A 21,790-nucleotide genomic window follows, 5' to 3' on the forward strand; every position below is an offset into this window, starting at 1 on the left:
GTGCACTATGTTTAAATACTCTGCATTTAAAATAATACAGGTTTGGTCACAGATGTTTTCCAAGCAGGTAAGTTAGATATATAATAATGTGTTAAATAATTTTCAATAAAGTTTCAAATCAAACATATTTGTGTTGTGGTTCTCTATAATGATGAATGAACAACGTTAGCGGCTAATGATACCCAAACACGTTGTACATATCCACTACACATAAACAAATACACATTGTACCCTCAAATATCTAAAACACATTATACACAATACATTCAAGTATTGCACAAACATTGCACATTCACAACCCTGCAGTCTGAATATCCAGGATATCAGTGTCAGTAAACAGACTGCGTTAATGCGGCACATGTTTGTGTGTTTGATATGGTGAACCTTCATACAGTCATTCATGATCACGGGTTTGCTCCGTGACATTTCCTCCCCCTTCCCCTGGACACCTCCTGTGGTGTCCTAGAGAGAAAATCAGCCGCACAGTTCTCAGGACCAGTCCGATATAATACTTCAAAGTCAAAGGGTTGTATAGCTAAAAACCAGCGTGTAATACGGGCATTAGTGTCTCTCATGCGGCCCAACCAAGCTAAGGCCCGATGATCAGTCTCTAGGGTAAATTTTCTACCCAACAGGTAATATCTAAAGGAATCCAAAGCCCATTTCACAGCTAGACATTCCTTTTCTACCGTTGAGTACCTTGATTCTCTGGCAAGAAGTTTCCTGCTAATGTAGGCAATGGGTTGTAACTCACCAGGTTGTCCTTGCAAAAGTACAGCCCCCAGACCGAACTCTGAAGCATCAGTCTGAACTGTAAATGCCTGATCAAAGTTTGGACTCTTCAAAACAGGCTCTTCACACAATGCATCTTTCAAATCCTTGAACGCACTCTCACATTCTGCAGTCCAATCAATCTTATTTGGTTTATCCTTCTTTGTAAGGTTAGTAAGAGCTATGGCTCTTGCAGAGAAGTGAGGAATGAAACGCTGTACCATCCAACTAGGCCCAGGAAAGATCGTACCTGCTTCTTTGAAGTAGGTTGTTCCGCATGTTTGATGGCTTCAATCTTCCCGACTTGAGGACGAATAACTCCATGTCCTAGCTTATATCCCAGGTAAATAGTTTCCTTCTTGGCAATAGTACACTTATCTGGACGAATAGTAAGTCCTGCAGATTTTATTCTTGCCAGTACTTCTGTTAGATGTAGTAGATGCTCCTCCCATGTTTCACTGTAAATGACAATGTCGTCCAGGTATGCTGCTGCAAATTTCTCAGTTCCTCGTAGAATCTGATCGATCATTCTCTGGAATGTTGCAGGTGCTCCGTGAAGCCCGAATGGTAGGACCCGGAAATGGTAGTGTCCAAAAGGCGTTTTAAAGGCTGTGAACTCCATGCAGTCTGAGCTCAATGGTATCTGCCAATAGCCTTTGCATAAATCCAGTGTTGTTAGAAATTTGGCACTGCCAAGTCTTTCTATTAACTCGTCAACTCTGGGCATGGGGTATGGGTCAAATTTACTCACTGCATTGAGTTTTCTGAAGTCCAAACAGAATCTAAGTGTTCCATCCTTCTTTGGAACTAGTACGATGGGATTATTCCACTCACTGGAAGATGGTTCGATAATTCCCATTTCCTGCATTGTCTCAATCTCCTGCTTCATGGTGAGTACTAACTTCTCTGGCACTCTGTAAACACGTTGATGTATTGGTTTATTATCTTTCAGGTAAATATGATGTTGGACAAGGTCTGTTTTTCCTGGTGTTTTCAGGAACAGTTGTTGAGGGATGCTCTCTTGCAGTTGTCCCTTCTGTTCCGCATTCAGATGTTGTAAATTCAAGAAACAGTCATCCTGACGAACAGGCAAGTACTGCTCTTCCACTTCATCCTCCTCCTGAACCGCCCTCACCAGCAGATCGTTTACAACATTTTCTGTCGTCTCCGGATGAGAAGCTTGTTCATGCCACTTTTTCAGCATGTTAATATGAAAGATCTGTAAAGGTTGTTGCCTCGATGGAACTTCAATCTCATATGTTACGGAACCAACTTTCCTCTTTACCTGGAATGGACCTTGCCATTTGGCTAGAAGTTTGTTGTCTGATGTTGGAAGCAATAACAGTACTTGCTCTCCTGGTTGAAAGGTTCGTGCCCTGGACTTCTTGTCATACCAAGCTTTCTGTTTAAGCTGTGCTTGTTGCAGATTCTCTTGAGCAATGCTGGTAGTTTGCTGTAACTTTTCTCTCATTTTAAGCACATATGAGAGTATGTTCTGTTTATGCAACTTGTTATCTTCCCAACTGTCTCTCAGCACGTCCAGTGGTCCTCTGACTTGATGAGCAAAAAGTAGTTCGAAAGGTGAGAACCCAGTTGTTGATTGAGGAACTTCCCGATAGGCAAATAAGAGATAGGGTAGCCATTTATCCCAGTCTTTGCCAGTCCCAGACACAAATTTTTTTTAACATGCTTTTCAGGGTCTGATTGAATCTCTCTACTAGACCATCAGTCTGTGGGTGGTAAGGGGTAGTACGCACTCTCTTAATACCTAACAATTGATAAACCTGATGTAAAGTACGACTCATGAAATTGGTGCCCTGATCAGTCAGTATTTCTTTAGGTATCCCTACATGTGAGAAAAAATGAAGTAGTGCAGTTGCAACTTGATTCGCAGTAACTTCTCTCATAGGATAAGCCTCAGGGTATCTGGTTGCATAGTCACAGATCACCAGAATAAATCTGTTCCCTTTCTGACTTGTTTCCAGAGGTCCCACAACATCCACACCTATTCTCTCAAATGGAATACTAATGGCAGGAATGGGTACAAGCGGTGCTACACTGGGTGTTCTGCTCGTTGCCAGCTGACATTCAGGACATGCTCTACAGTAATCCTTTATCTCGCTGTACATGCCAGGCCAATAGAATCGTTTTGCTATTCTCATTAAGGTCTTCATAAACCCCAAATGACCTGACCAAGGATTAGAATGACCAAGTTCAACCACTTCCTTGCGATAAAGTTTTGGTACCACTAACTGTGTACCATCTTCCTTAGACTGTCTGTAAAGCAGACCTTGCTCAATCACAAAGGTTTCATCATTTAACAAATTCACAGCAGCCTCTGTACTCATTTTGTGAAAGCAATCTGCCAATGTTGCATCTTCTGTCTGTAACCTAGCTATATCATTAGATATGCCTACATCCAATTCATCAACTTCAGGTTCTTCCAGTTCAACCATCAACTGTTCTGTGGAATTAATTACATTGGCCACCCATTTTCTCCTCTTTTCTAGCCTTTCTTCCCTACTTGACTTTGTTTCCCCCATTATCTCATCAGCAAAGAACGGCATTTCCTGAAGGGTATTCTTTGCAAAGTCTTTGGATGATGACAATGGAGTCAACTTTTGAGCCTGTGCTCTAGTAACAACACCACACCATGCAGTTTCCTGCACCAAATCTGCTAATATGGGCATGTCTGTACCTAGTAAAACTGGATAGGGCAAGGTTGTAGTAATTCCTACTTTCATCAGGTAAGACTGCTCATTAATCTCAATGTATACCTCAGCCGTAGGCAACTCTGATTTATCTCCATGGACACAACATACTGTAACTGTACCCTCCGTCCAGAAATCCCTTGGGACATATTGTGCCTGCACCAAAGTTTGTGCACAACCAGTGTCTACTAAAGCGGTTACTGGCTTACCGTTTAACAATACAGAAACTGTAGGTTCTTTGTCTATTTTGGGCCCTAGTGTAGAGGTCGGTATATAGCATAGTCGGGCTGATTTAGGCTTCCTCAAAGGACAATGTGGACTAGTATGGCCTGGTTCTGCACAATTATAACAGACCACATGTTTTTTGTCTGATGATTGGCCCATGGTTACAGCTGTCTGGGTTTTAGGGTGGGTGGGTTTCATAGTCTGGGTTTGCCATTGAGAGCACGAACTACCCCCAAACCCCACAGACTTACCTCTGTTGGATGGTAGGCTTCCAGCATACAGAAATGACCCAGAGGAACCTCTCCTCGCTGTGATGTAGGCCTCAACCAAGCTAGCTGCCTCTCCTGCAGTTTCTGGATTTCGCTCCTTCACCCAAGTTCTTACTTCTGGGAACAACAACCTCATGTACTGCTCTAGTACCAGCTTCTCCATCAAGTCCTTTTTGCTACTTGTTTCCAGTTGTACCCACTTGGAAAATAAATCCTTTAGTCGAACATATAATTCCATTGGAGATTCATCAACTGGTGTATCCAGTGAACGAAATCTCAGTCGATATGTTTCAGAGCTGATTTCATATTTCTTTAGAATCGCTTCTTTGACTCTGTCATAGTCCAAAGATAGTGTTGGTGACATTGCAACAAATGCACTCCTTGCTTTTCCTGTAAGTAGAGGAATCAAATGAATAGCCCAGTCCTCCTTCGGCCACAAGTACACTTCTGCCATTCGTTCAAAAGTGGTTAAGTACTGCTCTATATCATCAACCTCTTGTAGCTTCGGCAACTGTGGCACCGGAGCCAATCCCCGAGAGGCTGATTGGTCTGCAGTGGCAGCTCCATGTCTGGTGCGCTCTACGTCCATTTGGATTTGCGTGACCTGATGAGTAAGTACTTTGAACTGTTGTTCTCGTCGAGCCATGTCTCTTTCTTGTCTCTCATCTCTGTCCTTCTGATACTGCAAGAAAGTTTGAAACATACCCGCTAATGCCGTGAGGGCTGCCCCTTCTGTGGTTGGTGGAGGTTCAGTAGCCAGGTGTGCACTTCCCTCTGTAATTCCACTTGCTGCTTGCTGTCCATCCTCAGCTTCCATGTTCACCGTCTGCTGTCCTCTCGTTTTGGGTGGCATTTCAGTCTATTTTGGCCTCTTAATCCCACTTCTGACACCATCTGTTAGCGATCGCCCTCGCGATCAGAGGCATAATAAGACCAATGCGCCAGGAAATCCCAATTAAGGTGAATTTATTGTGAAGACAGTGCAAATCCAATGGCAACAACAAACAAACAAAACAAAACAAAACAAAAGCAAAGAAAAAGAAACTAAAAATAACATAAATATTTACAAGGTTTCATGGGAAGGTAGCCACAACAGCAGTGGTATTGTTTGGTTAACAAACTTCTGGAACCAGTTTCTATGGGCTTGCTTCCACTTCACACAACCAACCTGACCTCTCTTGCACCATGCTTCTGGCAGCCATTTATGGTCTAGTCCACACCCTGGAATGTACCATTGTACAGGTAAGTTACTTTCTAACATATGTACTTCCAACCCCCTAATGCATATTAAACAACAACCATAATTAAATTACACAGTAACAACAACATGCAACTATGATGCAAAACAAAATGCAAAACAATGAATTAACCATTATAAACCTTGCTTTACAGGAACATTTGGAAACCCCCCAGTTACCCAACATGGTTTCTCCCAATCAGGCAGCATGTGCACTATGTTTAAATACTCTGCATTTAAAATAATACAGGTTTGGTCACAGATGTTTTCCAAGCAGGTAAGTTAGATATATAATAATGTGTTAAATAATTTTCAATAAAGTTTCAAATCAAACATATTTGTGTTGTGGTTCTCTATAATGATGAATGAACAACGTTAGCGGCTAATGATACCCAAACACGTTGTACATATCCACTACACATAAACAAATACACATTGTACCCTCAAATATCTAAAACACATTATACACAATACATTCAAGTATTGCACAAACATTGCACATTCACAACCCTGCAGTCTGAATATCCAGGATATCAGTGTCAGTAAACAGACTGCGTTAATGCGGCACATGTTTGTGTGTTTGATATGGTGAACCTTCATACAGTCATTCATGATCACGGGTTTGCTCCGTGACACCTAGTTCTTCAATAATTCCTTATTAGTTATGCAGTAAGTAAGATACAGTATTCTAAAGTGTTACCCAAAATTCTTACATATTACACCTTTAGCAAATCTCAAAATACACATCCATTTTTCATACTGAACATTATGTTGTGATGCTAAAAATCACTTGCAGCATTTAAAATTATTTTATTATTTTATTTTAATTTGTAATATATTTGGACAAAAAAAAGCAAATAAATTGAATGCTGGTAATTTATCTCATAATTCTAAATATATATTTTTTTTTGGCATAAAGATCAATAGTTTAACACCTTTTTAAACAATGTGTTTAAAGAAAGAAAGAAAGAAAAAAAGAAAGAAAGAAAGAAAGAAAGAAAGAAAGAAAGAAAGAAAGAAAGAAAGAAAGAAAGAAAGAAAGAAAGAACCTTAGACAATACACCAGTTTCAGTGCAGCACTGGACAATCGGATTATTAATACTACTAAAACTATATAATAAGGACACTTTTATTTAGTTAATTAATTTACTTAATTGTCTCGCTAAAATTACAAGCATGACATGGCTGTGCCCTCCACTGATGCTCTCTGGCATTTGGGTGATATTTGCAGAGGTCATGAATAATCTACTGGCCCTGCACTGAAGAAAGTTGAGTCTCTGCCACCAGTGTATTCTCATCAAACAGCTACTCAAAGACTCAATTCATAGTAATCTGTAAAGCTGCCAGAGTCTGTGGCCTTTAGAGTCCCTGCAACTCTATAACACGCACCTGAGGGTAACTTAAGTAAAAGAGTGTATGGGAAATGCGTTGTAAGGGTCAGAGAAAGTTTCCCCTGCAATTTTAGTAGAAGCGGTCAACAGCAAGGGCACAACAGGTACTACAAAAACATTACTGCTTGTTTTAGAGCACGAAACCTCTAACCTGCTGTCAGCAGTGAAGTTACTTTAATGCCAATTCTACTTCTGATGTGTGAATACAACATGTAAATCCGTGCACTTTAGCTATTTAGGGGCTCAAATTTTACATTCACTTAGACTACTATCTCGCAATGCCCCTTTAGAACACTGAATTTGTACAGGTATTGTGATCATTTGGATTAAATTATGTGTATAGCAATAACCAAGAAATGTCAATTACATGGCTCAGTGTCTTAAAGTTTTGAATGGCACTTCTGGGTGAATCATTGCATGCAATTCACTGCATAATGGCTATACATCCAATATTAGAATTGCCACTGGGACCTCACTGCTGGTTTTGTATCTGCAATCATAATAATTTAGTTCAAGTCATGAGTGAGTGGTGTTAATACATCAAATGAAAGAACTTACAATGCCTTTAATTTTCACAGTGTATGTTTGGAATGCTAATGAAATGGGTGGAATGTCTATAATGGAATTAATATTATTTCTCAGAATGTGAGAACAGGAGCCACATAATGCTCTGCACAATATACAATACAGTTGTCTACCAGGGGGCGCATTACAGAAAGTTCCTAACTTTAGAATCCTATCTTATCTGTTTGGTAACCATGGCAATTTCAGTTAGGACCTCATTTAGGGCAAAAGCTAAGACAAGAGCACTTAAGAACCTGGGGAAGCGCCCAGGACGAAGTTGCACACCCTTACGAATGTGTGCGGAGAGGACCAACCTGCCGCATACCACAACTTTCAGGTAAATCTACATATATAATAAGGCTTCTAAGCCGCCATATTCCTGTCCTGATCTAAAAGCATGACGGAGGAAACAATCAAAGGTCCCCCCCCCCCCCCCCCCTCAGGGAAATACCACCAAAAGGGACATGGTAGGCACTAAGTTCGCCACGTACACCTTCAGTGTGGAAGGGGGTAACCCTGCGGAAAAACTAAACAGCAGTAACTCCAGCACTGTACCATTCGGGCAGTCAACTGGGACCCACTGTCCGAGACCCGCAATATGAAGTGAAAACCCATCACTTAATACATAAAGTTTCCTTGTGGCGGGAGCTCTGGAGTGAAGTATGGTCTCCACAACCTCAGTTGAAAGACCAAAGTCAATGAGTTGGGCCCCCTCAGAGGCCAAACCCACAGGATCCAAATCTCTGGGCTGGGTGAAAGATCACCCCATCCACTTGAGACCGAAGGTCCCTCCTGACTGGAATCTCCAAGGGAGAGCCGTCGAGGAGAGACACCGGGTCCGAGAACCAGTAGGCTCGGCCAGTATGGTTCTACTAGTAGTATAATTATTCCATCCCGGCAGACCTTCTCCAGAACTCCTGGGAGCAGAGTAATCGGGGAAAGATGTACAGACATACCATAACATCCATCCCCAAGGGAGCTGGGTGTGTGAGGGAGAACCAAAGTGGGCCGTGCATTGTATCCTGAGACGCGAAGAGATCCACTTGTGCCTGGCCATAAACACCCCAAATGTGCTCTACCACCTCGGTGTGGAGCCTCCATATAACCAAGGCATGGAGACACCGCTGCGTGATCTTGATCGTACAAAGTGGATTTCCCCATGGGGAGAACACTCTGGTTCTGTGCCACCACTGCAAGGGTCTCATGTACATTAGGCCAAAGGGTATCACATTGGACTCTGCTGCCATGAGGCCCAACAGTTTCTCGAACTGTTTCACATTGTGTGACTGCTCATGTGGGATAGGAACCAGTATTTCTTCCATATAACCAAGGCGTGGAGAAACCGCCACGTGATTTTGATCGTACGAAGTGGGTTTCCCCTCGGGGAGAACCCTCTGGTTCTGAGCCACCACTGCAAGAGTCTCATGTACAGTAGGCCAAAGGGTATCACATTTGACTCTGCTGCCATGAGGCCCAACAGTTGCGTGACTGGCCTAGCTTCAACTCTTTTGTGACTGTGAGGATAGCAGCTACACGAACGGCGAAGTGTGGCTCGCATCGTGACCGAATCCCATACCACACCAAGGAAAGTGGTTCTCTGTAGTGGAGAAAGCACACTCTTCTTGAAATTGAGAAGGCGAGTACACCTGCTCCATAGCTCCCTACGCTAATAGAGACTCTACTTTTTGCTCCATTACCAGAGCCTGCTCAGGATGTATAAATGCGAGTAGCACCCTGTTGTAACGAGGTAAAGGAGAATGAAACTGGATTCTGTAACCTCTCTCTATTATCTTCAGGACCCATGGAGATATATTTGGCAGATTCTTCCACTCTGTCAGAAAATGTGTTACATTTTATATTTTCCGTTCAATAATGCAATCGCTGCTGTCTGTCCCATAGAATAACATGACAGCCAGCGTATGTTTTGGAACTATTGGGGCTTACATGAACCACGTGACAGCCATAGCGGCGACATCAAAGAGTGTCGCAACTCTTTCTCTCTATGGCTCTGGTTACTTACTCCTATTTCATTTCTGCTTGTTTTCATTCCGGCTTGTCGTCGTTCAAAAAATGGGCAATTATACAATAGATCTGAGTCCCGCCTCCTGAACACACATCGCTAAACTGATTGGCTTTGTGTTTTCTTTCTAACTTGTGAGAGGCTGTCCGCGCGGCGCGCTGTAGTGCTAGTTAACTTATATTTTGGTTGTGCGAAGCTGCAAAACTCCTCCGAAGGAAACCTACTGTAGATGCGGTAAGCGAGGTAGAAATGAATCAACAGTTTTGTGCTCAAGAATACGGGGCAAATCGCGTCAAATATTGCTTTGGGGACAGCCGTTTTTACAATATTGCCTACTGTATGACAATCGCGGGATAAGTGGCAAACATAATCGTTAGTGTGTGTGTGTGTGTGCGTGCGCGCGTGCGTGTGTGTGTGTGTGTGTGTGTGAGAGAGAGAGGAGAGAGAGAGTGTGTGCGTGCGTGTGTGTGTGAGAGAGAGTGTGTGTGAGAGGGAGACTGAGCGTGTGTGTGTGTGTGTGTGTGTGTGTGTGTGTGTGTGTGTGAGAGAGAGAGAGAGAGAGAGTGTGTGTGTGTGTGTGTGTGTGTGTGTGTGTGAGTGAGAGAGAGAGGAGAGAGAGAGTGTGTGAGAGAGAAGAGAGAGAGACAGTGTGTGTGTGTGTGTGTGTGTGTGTGTGTGTGTGTGTGTGTGTGTGTGTGTGTGTGTGTGTGTGTGTGAGAGTGTGTGCGCGTGTGTGTGTGAGAGAGAGGAGAGAGAGAGAGAGTGTGTGTGTGTGTGTGAGAGAGAGAGAGTGAGTGAGTGAGTGTGTGTGTGTGTGTGTGTGTGTGTGTGTGTGTGTGTGTGTGTGTGTGTGTGAGAGAGAGAGGAGAGAGAGAGAGAGAGTGTGAGAGTGAGAGAGCGTGCGTGTATGTGAGAGAGAGAGAGAGAGTGTGTGTGTGAGAGAGAGAGAGTGTGTGTGTGTGTGTGTGTGTTTGTGTGTGTGTCAAAATATCCACACAAAGATGGCAATATTCGAAATCCTTATTATGCTGAAACAGATATCCTAGTGCCTCACAAGTTTTTCAACATTTACATTTTAATATATATAACATTATAATCATTATGGCCTTAGAATTTCTTTTTTGGGGTGCACTATAGGCCCCTTTGGCGCGGTCTAAGTTTTTGTCCTTAATGGCATTTTTTGCCTTGCATTACTTTTATACTTTAAGTAGTTTTAAAATCCAGTACTTTTACACTTTTACTTGAGTAAAAAGCTTGAGTTGATACTTCAACTTCTACAGAAGTCATTTTAAACCCTAGTATCTGTACTTCTACTTGAGTAATGAATGTGAATACTTTTGACACCTCTGCGAAGTTATAAACTCCAAACTCATTGTACACAGGAGATTGAGATGGATAATCTTCAATTCCCTTAACTCGATGCTCAGCACATCCATCTCCTCGGAGGTGGACAGCTGTAGCACCAAATTATATCATTTAATTCCTCAAAATTAAATGTAGTAAAAGATCAACCAGACAAGTTAAAGGAGAACTCCGGTGCAAAATGAACCTTTGGTCTAATTACACATTGTTACCTAGTCAACCGTTATCTGAGATTTGTTTTCATGATTATTGAATGTAAATAGTTTTATCTCTAAAAACAGTTTAGCCTATAACGCTAGTATAACGCTAGTATACGGGGCATGGAGTAATGACAAATAAAAATCGTTTGTTAATACCACTAACAAGGCTCAAAATAGCCCCACACTAACACGGCAGCATAATGAGGGTCCCTACATGCAAACCGAAGCATTGAGAACTGTGTAAGTGTCCAGACAGTTTAATAAGAAGATATTGTATACATACAGTCAACTTCACGTATATAAGCAGAATCCATCTTTGAAAAACAGACTCTATCAGTCGAACTACGAACCGCCGATCCAAATGCGCTGAACTGTGTAGAATCTCATATGGTCCAGCGCATTTGGATCGGTGGTTCGTAGATCGATTGATAGAGTCTGTTTTTCAAAGATGGATTCTGCTTATATACGTGAAGTTGACTGTATGTATACAATATCTTCTTATTAAACTGTCTGGACACTTACACAGTTCTCAATGCTTCGGTTTGCATGTAGGGACCCTCATTATGCTGCCGTGTTAGTGTGGGGCTATTTTGAGCCTTGTTAGTGGTATTAACAAACGATTTTTATTTGTCATTACTCCATGCCCCGTATACTAGCGTTATACTAGCGTTATAGGCTAAACTGTTTTTAGAGATAAAACTATTTACATTCGATAATCATGAAAACAAATCTCAGATAACGGTTGACTAGGTAACAATGTGTAATTAGACCAAAGGTTCATTTTGCGCCGGAGTTCTCCTTTAACACGGTCTGGATAAAATGCTGAACTTATATATGAATCTAACACATGAAAGTCAGATAAGCAAATTTAAATATCCCACTTATTTAATTCTTTAGAATCAAACAGTAAAAAAGTTAATTTAGTCTGGATGAAAGGCTGAATATATATTTATATATATAGCCTTATATATAAAAAATAGTTTCAACATACAATAAAAGAATCATAAATGCATAGCTTGCAATACACTATGTATCTCTTTAATTAATGCATTGCATTTGCATAACGTCTGGATTCTTATTGCAGTCTTTTTTTAAATGAACAGTAACGTGGGGAAACTCTCGATAGTGAACACACGTCGGTAATGTTCTGAACGTATCCTGTCCACTATTATTCTTATTGCAAACCCCGTAATCTACGTCCAGAGAGAGAGCGCTGGGTCCCCCGGGTAAAGGCAGAGAAAAGGCGGAGCCCGTCTCTAACCTCTCCACGAGATCCATTTGCGAACCCCACAATACCAGCTTCCGTGCTGCCACGGCAACACGGGGCTGGTACTGCGAGGAACGCGAGCCTGAACACCCTCCTCAAAGAGTGACAAGCGGGAACGGAGCGGGTAAAGCGATAGTAACTCGCAATGCTCGTAGTCAGCACACTCGAGCGCTGACAGAACATGCTCCGTTCCAAACAAACAACACATACATCGTGTGTATCGCCACCCGTAAAGAAAGAGGGCAGGGAGGAACACACGATCTAAGGTTGTTTTGTTCGCCATAATATCTATGCTTGTGACAGACAACAATAAATAAGACAGACAGTATGTAACACAGAGCGCTTGCTGAGGCAGACAAGCTGGCACGGTTCTAATCTGGATGTGCTTTATCCTTTCATGGTCGTCACGTCACGTGCCACCATTGGCTATCAAGCCATCACCTGCTGTTAGCATTCCATTGACTCCCATTCATTTTGGCGTCAATTTGACAGTGAATAACTTTACATCTGAGGCTTCCAAAGACTCATGGACATTTGTCCATTATTTATTTCTAAAGAAACACGTCAATGTATAAATGGCTCCATTACTTTGTATCTTATGTTATGGCCCCGTAGAAGTCGTTTTTGTAAAAATAGGCTAACAATTGCATCATAACCACGCGGCTCTCTGTTACACAGTAGAGAAATTACCGTATAGACAGGAAGAGAAGCTCGCAGGCAATCTTTTACTGTCTATGAGGCAATCGGGGGGACATGGAGGGTGTCAAGGGAGAAGCCCATAGATAGAGAATCCATAAAATAATCCATAAAAGCAACAGGACAAAAATATTTCAACAACGTTTTCGAGGAATTGGAAATAGTTCGGTATGTGGTAAGTGAATACATATGAAGTAACATTTATCCACAAACTTTAAAGGGCACCTATTATGCAAAATTTACTTTTACATGGTGTTTGAACATAAATGTGTGTTCGCAGTGTGTGTACACAACCACCCTATAATGATAAAATCCAATAAGTGTTTTTTTTTAAATCCCCATAAATCATAAGCACTGTCTTAGAACGAGCTGTTCAATGCAATGTGACGTAGAATTGCACAAGCCCCGCCCATGACTGTTGATTGACACTGCAGTTTAGACCCGCCCTGAGTGAGCTGGACACAGTCTGCCATTGTTTCGACGCTGGAGCAGCTGTAGAATGTCTCCGAAAGCGATTGAGGTGTTTTGTTTTTTGGATGTTAGAATAAACATAGCAGTCTTCATTTACTCTCGTTGTTACTCGAGGATTGGTCAGTACAACTGCTCTTGTGATCCAGCTTACAGTCTCCGGAGCAACAGGACTAACGTTACTGATCACGGCAGAAATTAAAGTAAGAGCGAGCACTTTATCGAGTCGTTTTACAGATATACAGTTTACCAGTTTACAGACATCCCAAGTCTCCCGGAAGTTCCGGGAGTCTCCCGCATAGCGGCTCCCTGATGCCCGCAAATTAGTTAAAATCTCCCGGAATCTAGAGCGAGCGAGCAAGCGCACTGTGTAGCGCTCGCACGGCAGAGAGAGGGAGCGAGAGACCTTGCGTGTGTGTGCTAGTGCGCGTGTGTGCCTCACGAAGCACATGTAAGCACTTCTACGGGGCCATAATGTAAGATACAAAGTAATGGAGCCTTTCATACACTGTCGTGTTTCTTTAGAAATAAATAATGGACAAATGAAGTCTTTGGATGCCTCAGATGTAAAGTTATTCGCTGTCAAAGTGACGCCAAAATAAATGGGAGTCAATGGAATGCTAACAGCATGTGATGTTCTGCTACAATGGCGGCCCCCGGGGAGGCTTCAGTTTCCGGCGGATGGATTACCCCCTTGGTTCTACTTCTATCTCTATTCAGCATTCTCTGAATATATAGCTCTGTGGGCATCATTGTCTGACTCGAACACCGTTACTGTGAGTTTCTGTTTTGTTATCATCTTTCTGTGAGATGAGATTGTCCTGGCTCTGAATGTGATCTGGTTAGCCATTAACCATGCCATTAACGTTATACAACATCATGTGCATCAAATAATCATGTTAATTTTGTGCCCAGCAAGAATGTTATCTTTACCAATGCCTAATTTCACCATGCTTAAATGATATTTAAAATATGCGCTCCCTGGGCGGTTAAATAAATATGAATCATTTAACTTACATTCGACTTACATTAGCTGTTTAAGTTGAAATACTAATGTTAACTAGCATTTAGTTTGCAATAATTAGCCTGTGCCTAGTATGTTATCTCCTTACCTATTGGGTATGAATTCATATCAAGTTCTTGAATATAATTTTACATAACTTCTTAATATTATGTGTCACGGGGTGACGAAAAGGAAGCGGAACTAAGTTCCCGCGGGAATTATGTTCCGGCCGGACCGGTGTTACGGTAACACCGGCCCACTTCCGGGTTGCGCGTTATGTCACCATAACAACGCTAATGACGGATTGACATCTGGTGCGGAGGATTAAACATCGGGATCTGCGCGAGGATTATGAAGGCGGAGGAACCATATAAAAAGGAAGTTCAGAGACCATGAAGTTGGTGATTCTCACGGGGTGATTCCCACGGGTTGTTCGTTCTCCCGGTCGTTCTTCCTGGTTGTCCTCTCCTTTGACTGTGTTCCCCTGAGAGAAGTGGATCCCTTTTGACGTTTGGGCTGGCGTGCGAAGGTATCTGAGGATTATTGTGGGGTTTGGCCGTTCGGCTGTGCGGCAGATATAACAGCGATCGAGTGGAGATACTGAGGACGGAAAGAGAGTGAGTTACGAGGACCAAGTGCAGACCAAGCCGCGCCATTATCATCTGAGAGAAGATAAGTAATATGATCGTGGAATTTGATTGAATGCATGTACCTGCACTGAGATTGATATAACGTCGTGAAGTGGATTGATCACGAGGGTTGTGTCACCGGAGAGTGTATGGATTAAGGGATCCGTTGAACTCTCGTCTTCTCCTCCGAGTGTGGGCAAGGAAACGCTTGGTCCCCGGGTCAGTGAGGAGGTATTCTCGCTCTTTCGCTATTGGGTGGGACTCGATCCAGCCTGTCAGTGGAAGGAGCGATCGTTGGGTGAGTGCTGGCTCTATTTTCACTACGAGTGGATATGCAGTGTCTGAAGTGGTGTGTTTACACAAGAAATTGCTTGAAGTGAAGTTACAGGGTGTGGGGAATATATACAGAGTTAATGCCGTATGCTCACCATTTCGAAAGCCCACCACTGTCACCGTAACAAAAACAACCCAGGCATTCAGTGTGAAGATTCTCCTTACCTGCTGGACGATTGTGTGTACATGTGTTAACTTACCCTGCTGTACAGATTGAAGGATCCTCCTAGACAAGCGCTGTATGTGATGTCGCTGTGAAGAGAGGTGGACACCAGAGTTATTCCTTGTTTCGTCTGGACCGAAGCACCTTCCAGCCGTAAGCCCCTCACTCGTTCTAAGAACATATACCTGTTGTTGAACTACTTACTCTGCTGTGCAGATTGAAGGATCCTCCTGGCCAAGCGCCGTATGTGATGTCGCTGTGAAGAGAGGTGGACACCATAGTTATTCCTTTCCTCGTCTGGACCGAAGCATCTTCCAGCCGTAAGCCCCCTCACTCGTTCTAAGAACATATACCTGTTGTTGAACTACTTACTCTGCTGTGCAGATTGAAGGATCCTCCTAGACAAGCGCCGTATGTGATGCCGCTGTGAAGAGAGGTGGACACCATAGTTATTCCTTTCCTCGTCTGGACCGAAGCATCTTCCAGCCGTAAGCCCCATCACTCATTCCAAGAACATATACCTGTTGTTGAACTACTTACTCTGCTGTGCAGATTGAAGGATCCTCCTGGCCAAGCGCCGTATGTGATGCTGCTGTGAAGAGAGGTGGACACCATAGTTATTCCTTTCCTCGTCTGGACCGAAGCATCTTCCAGCCGTAAGCCCCCTCACTCGTTCTAAGAACATATACCTGTTGTTGAACTACTTACTCTGCTGTGCAGATTGAAGGATCCTCCTGGCCAAGCGCCGTATGTGATGTCGCTGTGAAGAGAGGTGGACACCAGAGTTATTCCTTGTCTCGTCTGGACCGAAGCATCTTCCAGCCGTAAGCCCCATCACTCATTCCAAGAACATATACCTGTTGTTGAACTACTTACTCTGCTGTGCAGATTGAAGGATCCTCCTGGCCCACGCCGTATGTGATGTCGCTGTGGAAAGAGGTGGACATATGAAATATTCCTTGCATCGTCTTGACTAAAGCAGCTACAAGTTCTACTTACCAGGATACTCCCCCACTCAGTGGACGGGTGGCCGACTCCTCTTTTCCCCGACCGGCCACGCACAGGCACGAGCTGCCGAAGGGAACTCCACGCCTTCCCGGCGTCCGCGGTCCGATCCCGTTCTGGTTGGGAGACACAGAACCAACATTGAGACTTTTAATTAATTTTAACAAAATAAACCTTGTAAATTTTTACTCTCGCGTCTGTCTGGTTTTCCTGGTATGCTCCTCGAGGTGATCCTGGGTTTCAGGGGTGGGTGCAGTCTGGCTTGACCCCCCCCGACCTGTGACATATGCATTAACTTAATATGGCGTACTGGCGTTACATTTTTAAAATAAATAAATACTATGCAAAATTACAAAATAATTAATCAGAATACTTGTGAAAAATGTGAAAATTCCTAAATTAACTTGTCAGATCTTAACTTAAGACTTAATAGAAAGTGTCTGTAATACGCCCCCAGAAGGCTAACTTTGTCATTGAGGCATGTTTAAAAACATATAGTTCTGTCATGACTACTCTCTGAGTGTTTGGCATGGTAATGGTCATTACCATATACAATTTTGATATGTTTGGTATTGGCGGAATAGATCTGTTACCCTGCTGCTGCTTTTATTGCTGCTGCGGCAGAGCAAGTACATGACTTTCCACTGCTAAACCATACATGGCACGCTGTTTTGAGCAAGTAAGACATGCTGCTGCTGTAACAATATGTACATGAATTATCCGTAGCAGATCTATACAGGTGGAGCTGAGGAAGGTGGAGGGTTTCTGAAAGCGCACTGCACTGCAAAGGCAAATGCTACCCATGTATTTGAAGGTTGAGAAGGAGAGCTCATTGGCTAAGGGCTACTGATACCGCAGAACCAATCAGCTGTGCCCTATAGATAATGGTGTGATAACAAGCAGGTTGAGTAGGACCTTTTGGGCTGCGCCATCTAGAGTTTCATGACAACTTTGTATTTCACTCAAAAATGAGCATTATTGACCCTGATTTCGTTCCAAACCCATTTAATCATTGTCTGTGAAACACAAAATCATTGTGGTCCCTCTTTTATATACAGTGGAAGTGAATGAGGACTAGGTCTACCAAGCAAAGGTTTTTTATTTATTTATTATTATTATTAAAATGGCCTACCTGTATCATGCCCTATCGACTCACTCACAAAATTTAAATTCAGTTTATTTTCTAAATGTATGTTAATGGTGTTATTGTGAATACTTCATTCATATATAATTTTTGTTTATATAAAATAAAATAATAAAAGTGTCATCTCTGTTATCTTTTCTCAGTTCTGGTTGCATTTATGTAAAAAGGTCATATTAGAGTGGAAGAAGGGGGGAAAAATACTATCTTCACAATGTTTTAGGAGTAGACCAACTTTATTTCCTTGGGGATTCAAGTGGGGGATGTTTGCCCTCTGAAATGCACAGACGGTAATGGTGATTTTTTTTTTTCCCCTCTCTGTCATCCTTCCCACCTGGTCCAGTCAGCTGTGATTTAAAATGGTGAAAAACAGGGCAGAAGGGAATTGCTGCACTGGCACTGACACAGGCCAGTCTGCCCTTTGCTTATTGAGATGGGCCAAATGAACACATTAAGAGATGCAAAAATGGAATCTGGGCAACTGTGTGCTGTCTTGAAAGCAGCAGATCTGGAAGATGAACGCCAGCTGCTTCCAGGTTTTGTTAAAACTGAGAAATAGCTTGGTGATCCTGGGCCTCATTTATAACCGTTGCGTACGCACAAAACAGGCCCTGAAAGAGGTACGCACGCCACTTCCGACGCATAAGTTGGATTTTTAAAAACAAACTTGACAGGAAACTGTGCGCACCTGCACACAAACTCTGACCCATGCGTTGCGTACAAACTGTTTGGAGATTGAGCAGTTTGGCGACACCGATGGTGAGCTGGAGTTAAATGTCTTTTTGGTCACTTTTAGACAGAAAATCTAAAGAAAATTAGACATACAGAAAGATAATACAAATATAATTTCACTCACAAAGCCTATCACTTGAAGCAAATATCCACACCTTAAATGTCCGCGCCAGCGAGCGCGTTGGGCCGTTTAGTGAAACTGACGCATAGCCTATCTAACGGCATAAGAAACCCGTAAATCTTCATGAGTCCTAAGTGCATATGTTCACTATAACAGTTTAAATAAAATAATGGTTTAAACTATGTAAACACATAAACTAGCCTGCATGAAATGAGAAGTTCAAACATTTTTTATATTAAATAAATATAAATATTTGTCGTGGATGCAATGCTTTTGAACATTTTCCTCTGGCATGCTGTGTTTTAATGTTTTAAGAGATAATTGCTTACTATGATAATAGCAGATTGTGCAAATATAATGCAAAACAAGGTCTATCTGTTTCCATTAAAAATATAAATCAATTAAAATACTATTTGGCCAGTGGAAAAGATTGAGGAAAAACTCTCTCTGAAATGTATTTTAAACTATTTGATTGATTTATTCAAAAATAAGGCAATGATGGGCTTTAAATGTTTTTTATTAATGTAATGTGACGGCACTTCATATTTTCCTAAAGTCTTGTATCCTACCTTTAAACATGTTATCAAGTGGATGAATAATCATATGCAAATGATATGCAGATGAGGATATGCACAGTAAAACGAGGCGCTGTAAGCTCCATGGTTATTTCGGGGAGGAGACGCATGTGCGCACAATCTTCCGCTGACTGGGATTTATAAAGTGAATTCTGCGCAGGTTCTGGCGTACACACAGTTTTATAAGTCTGAAATTTTTTTTGCGTAAGCCATTTTTGGCCTTTTAGTCTCCTTTTAGGTTCCACCTTGTTTATTCGGATTGGGTCCCTTAAGAGATGCCCGTCTGTGTAAAGAGTTTGTTCATTTGGAAAGTAATTGTGTCAAGGTGCTCTCGGGGGAGGCTGTCATAGAGAGGTGACCGGGTCTGTGAGCTCAGCTGACCCTGGCATTCAGAAAAGGGTTTTATTCTCAAAGGCAAATTTAGAGGCAAAAGGGAATTACTTATAGGTCAGTGGAATTTCAAGCTATAAGGCTTTGGTTGCTCCAGAAGCTCTATTCACTAATGGGACAATGGCACCCATTTTCTTGGCCTGTCTAATAATTTATTAAAATACAATTCATAGTCAAGTCACATTTATTTATATAGCGCTTTTTACAATATAGATTGTTTCAAAGCAGCTTTACAGAGATAACAGGAAAATAATGCAAAACAAAATTAAAGCTTTAGCATAAGTTCTGCCATGGAAGACTTAATTACTATGCCACTTATTATCTTCACATCTATCCTATCATGTCCTTCATCTTCAGGCAGGAAATGCCGATCCGCTACCCTCGGATTATGCACTACGGACGGGTCCTGCGCCAAAGAACTTTATAAATAATTGCTTGCTGGGCCGTCAATAAATATAATGCTTTGTTACATTATTCTATCTCCCGAGTCTTTCTGGTAGAAGTTTGTTTCCAGAAGAAGATAGTGTCACAGTCCAGCTTAAGTAAGTTCAGTGATGTTTCATTTTTGTTTTAAAAAAGTTATTAATTTAGTTAATTTGTGTATATATAGCCGCTCTGGAGTAAACGGTAATGTCATCGTTCTCCTCTGACCAATGAACGAACAGTGTTTGATTATGATTCAGGCAGTATTATAGGTCAGAAGTCAGATTGGTTTGGAACAATCAGAATATTATTCAGTTCCATCTGCTTTAAGATCAGAGTCATCACACCGGGATGGAGACAGGTTTGTTGAGGATCAGTGCCGATGGCTGTTGTGTCGAGAAGGCCTTCGATGAGAGTCTAGTTGATACAATCTCTGCTGACACTTCAGGGATGCGTTGTGGTCGTGTCTAGGTGCATGTCCTCCATCTGGTCTGGATATGGCCTGGATCCGGCTGACCAGTAGTGTAGCCAGGAATCACAATGTAGGTGGGCCCAGAGAAAATCAGGTGGGCACAGCCTAAAATGTATCTGTGGTCAAAATAGGCCAACACAACTACCTGCTTGAATACACCACAGTTTGAGCAAGGACAGCATTTGCACATTCACGTGGCCACACTACACACACGTGTATCTGATAGATGCAAAACAACACCATCATCAAATCAGCAGGACAGTAGTGGACAGTGTGTAAAAACAATGCTTGGTCATAGTCTGGCTCAGCAGCCAGACTAGGCAACTACATTAACATAGATTGGCTTACTTTTGATGACTAGCTTATAACAGGAGACGACGGGGCTTAGAGTTGAACACTGCAATGATTTTGTTGGATAGACTCTGCTTCGAAGTGGCCAGTCTTGGCCACTTCCCTTGAGTCTTGGCCAGTCCCTTGAGACGCCCACTAAACGAAACAAAAAGCTGCTCCGTCTGTCTGAAAACAGACGAGCGCGACACGTAAGCTCTCAATGCCCTCACTGGGCAGAGAAAATTATTGTCCGTATTGTCTCCGGTGACCGGAAGGGCAGACAGGGAAATAACCTGCTCCCTAAACGGTGTGTTTAGGGATTTCGGAACGTAACCATGCTTAGGTTTGAGCACGACTCTGGAGTCATTAGGCCCAAATTCCATGCACGACGCGCTCACGGAGAGCGCGTGCAAGTCCCCAACGCGCTTCACTGAAGCGAGAGCCAGGAGAAACACCGTCTTGAGCGACAGGTGTTTCATATCTCCTGAAGAGGCTCAAAAGGAGGACCCTTCATGGCGTCCAGCACGGTAGAAAGGTCCCAAATGGGAACAGTGGGAGGTCTGGGTGGATTAAGTCTCCTAGCTCCTTTAAGGAACCGAATGACTAAATCGTTCCTTCCTATGGACTAGCCGTGAGCGGTTTCAGAAAAAGCCGCTATAGCCGCCACATATACTTTGAGCGTGGAAGGGGATCTCCCGTTATCCAATAGCTCTTGTAAGAAGGACAAAACCTCTGTTACTCCGCAGTCTGGGGGTGACACGCCACGAGACGTGCACCAGCCAGAAAAAAACAGACCATTTAGACGTATAGAGCCGTCGCGTAGACGGAGCTCTAGCCTGTGTGATCGTGTTCAGCACTCCCTGCGGGAGGTCAGCGGATACCCGTTGATGGCCCACACGTGAAGGGACCATAGTTCCGGGTGAGGATGCCAAATCGAACCATTTGCTTGAGAAAGGAGATCCCTCCTCAGAGGCACTGGCCACGGGGCGGTGCTGGCTAACTGCATCACAGCTGGGAACCAGGGTTGATTCAACCACAGCGGTGCTATCAGCAGCACTGAGCATCCTTCCTCCCTGATCCTTTCCACCACTTGGGTCAGGAGGGAGACAGGGGGAAAAGCATACAGAGGGCGGCGCGGCCACTGGTGAGCCAGCGCGTCCCTGCTTTTTGAGTAAAATTCCAGACAGTGAGCGTTTTCCGGAGACGCAAAGAGGTCTACTTCCGCTCTGCCGAATTTCTTTGACCTTGAGGCGAAGCCGACCGGTGGCCCATGCCTTGCAGGGCACCCTCCC

General features: G+C 43.0%; 1 long non-coding RNA gene across 1 annotated transcript; it reads right to left on the reverse strand.

Annotated features, from left to right (window-relative positions):
- Positions 1–14,931: 14,931 nt before the first annotated feature.
- On the reverse strand, positions 14,932–15,537 carry LOC307005178. Its single transcript, XR_013799230.1, has 3 exons — positions 15,514–15,537; positions 15,347–15,398; positions 14,932–15,085 (listed from the first exon to the last, which is right to left on the reverse strand). It is a non-coding gene; the product is annotated as an uncharacterized lncRNA (long non-coding RNA).
- Positions 15,538–21,790: the final 6,253 nt, after the last annotated feature.

The sequence above is a fragment of the Phoxinus phoxinus genome (assembly GCF_949152265.1).
Source record: "Phoxinus phoxinus genome assembly, chromosome: 1".
NCBI lineage: Eukaryota > Metazoa > Chordata > Actinopteri > Cypriniformes > Leuciscidae > Phoxinus > Phoxinus phoxinus.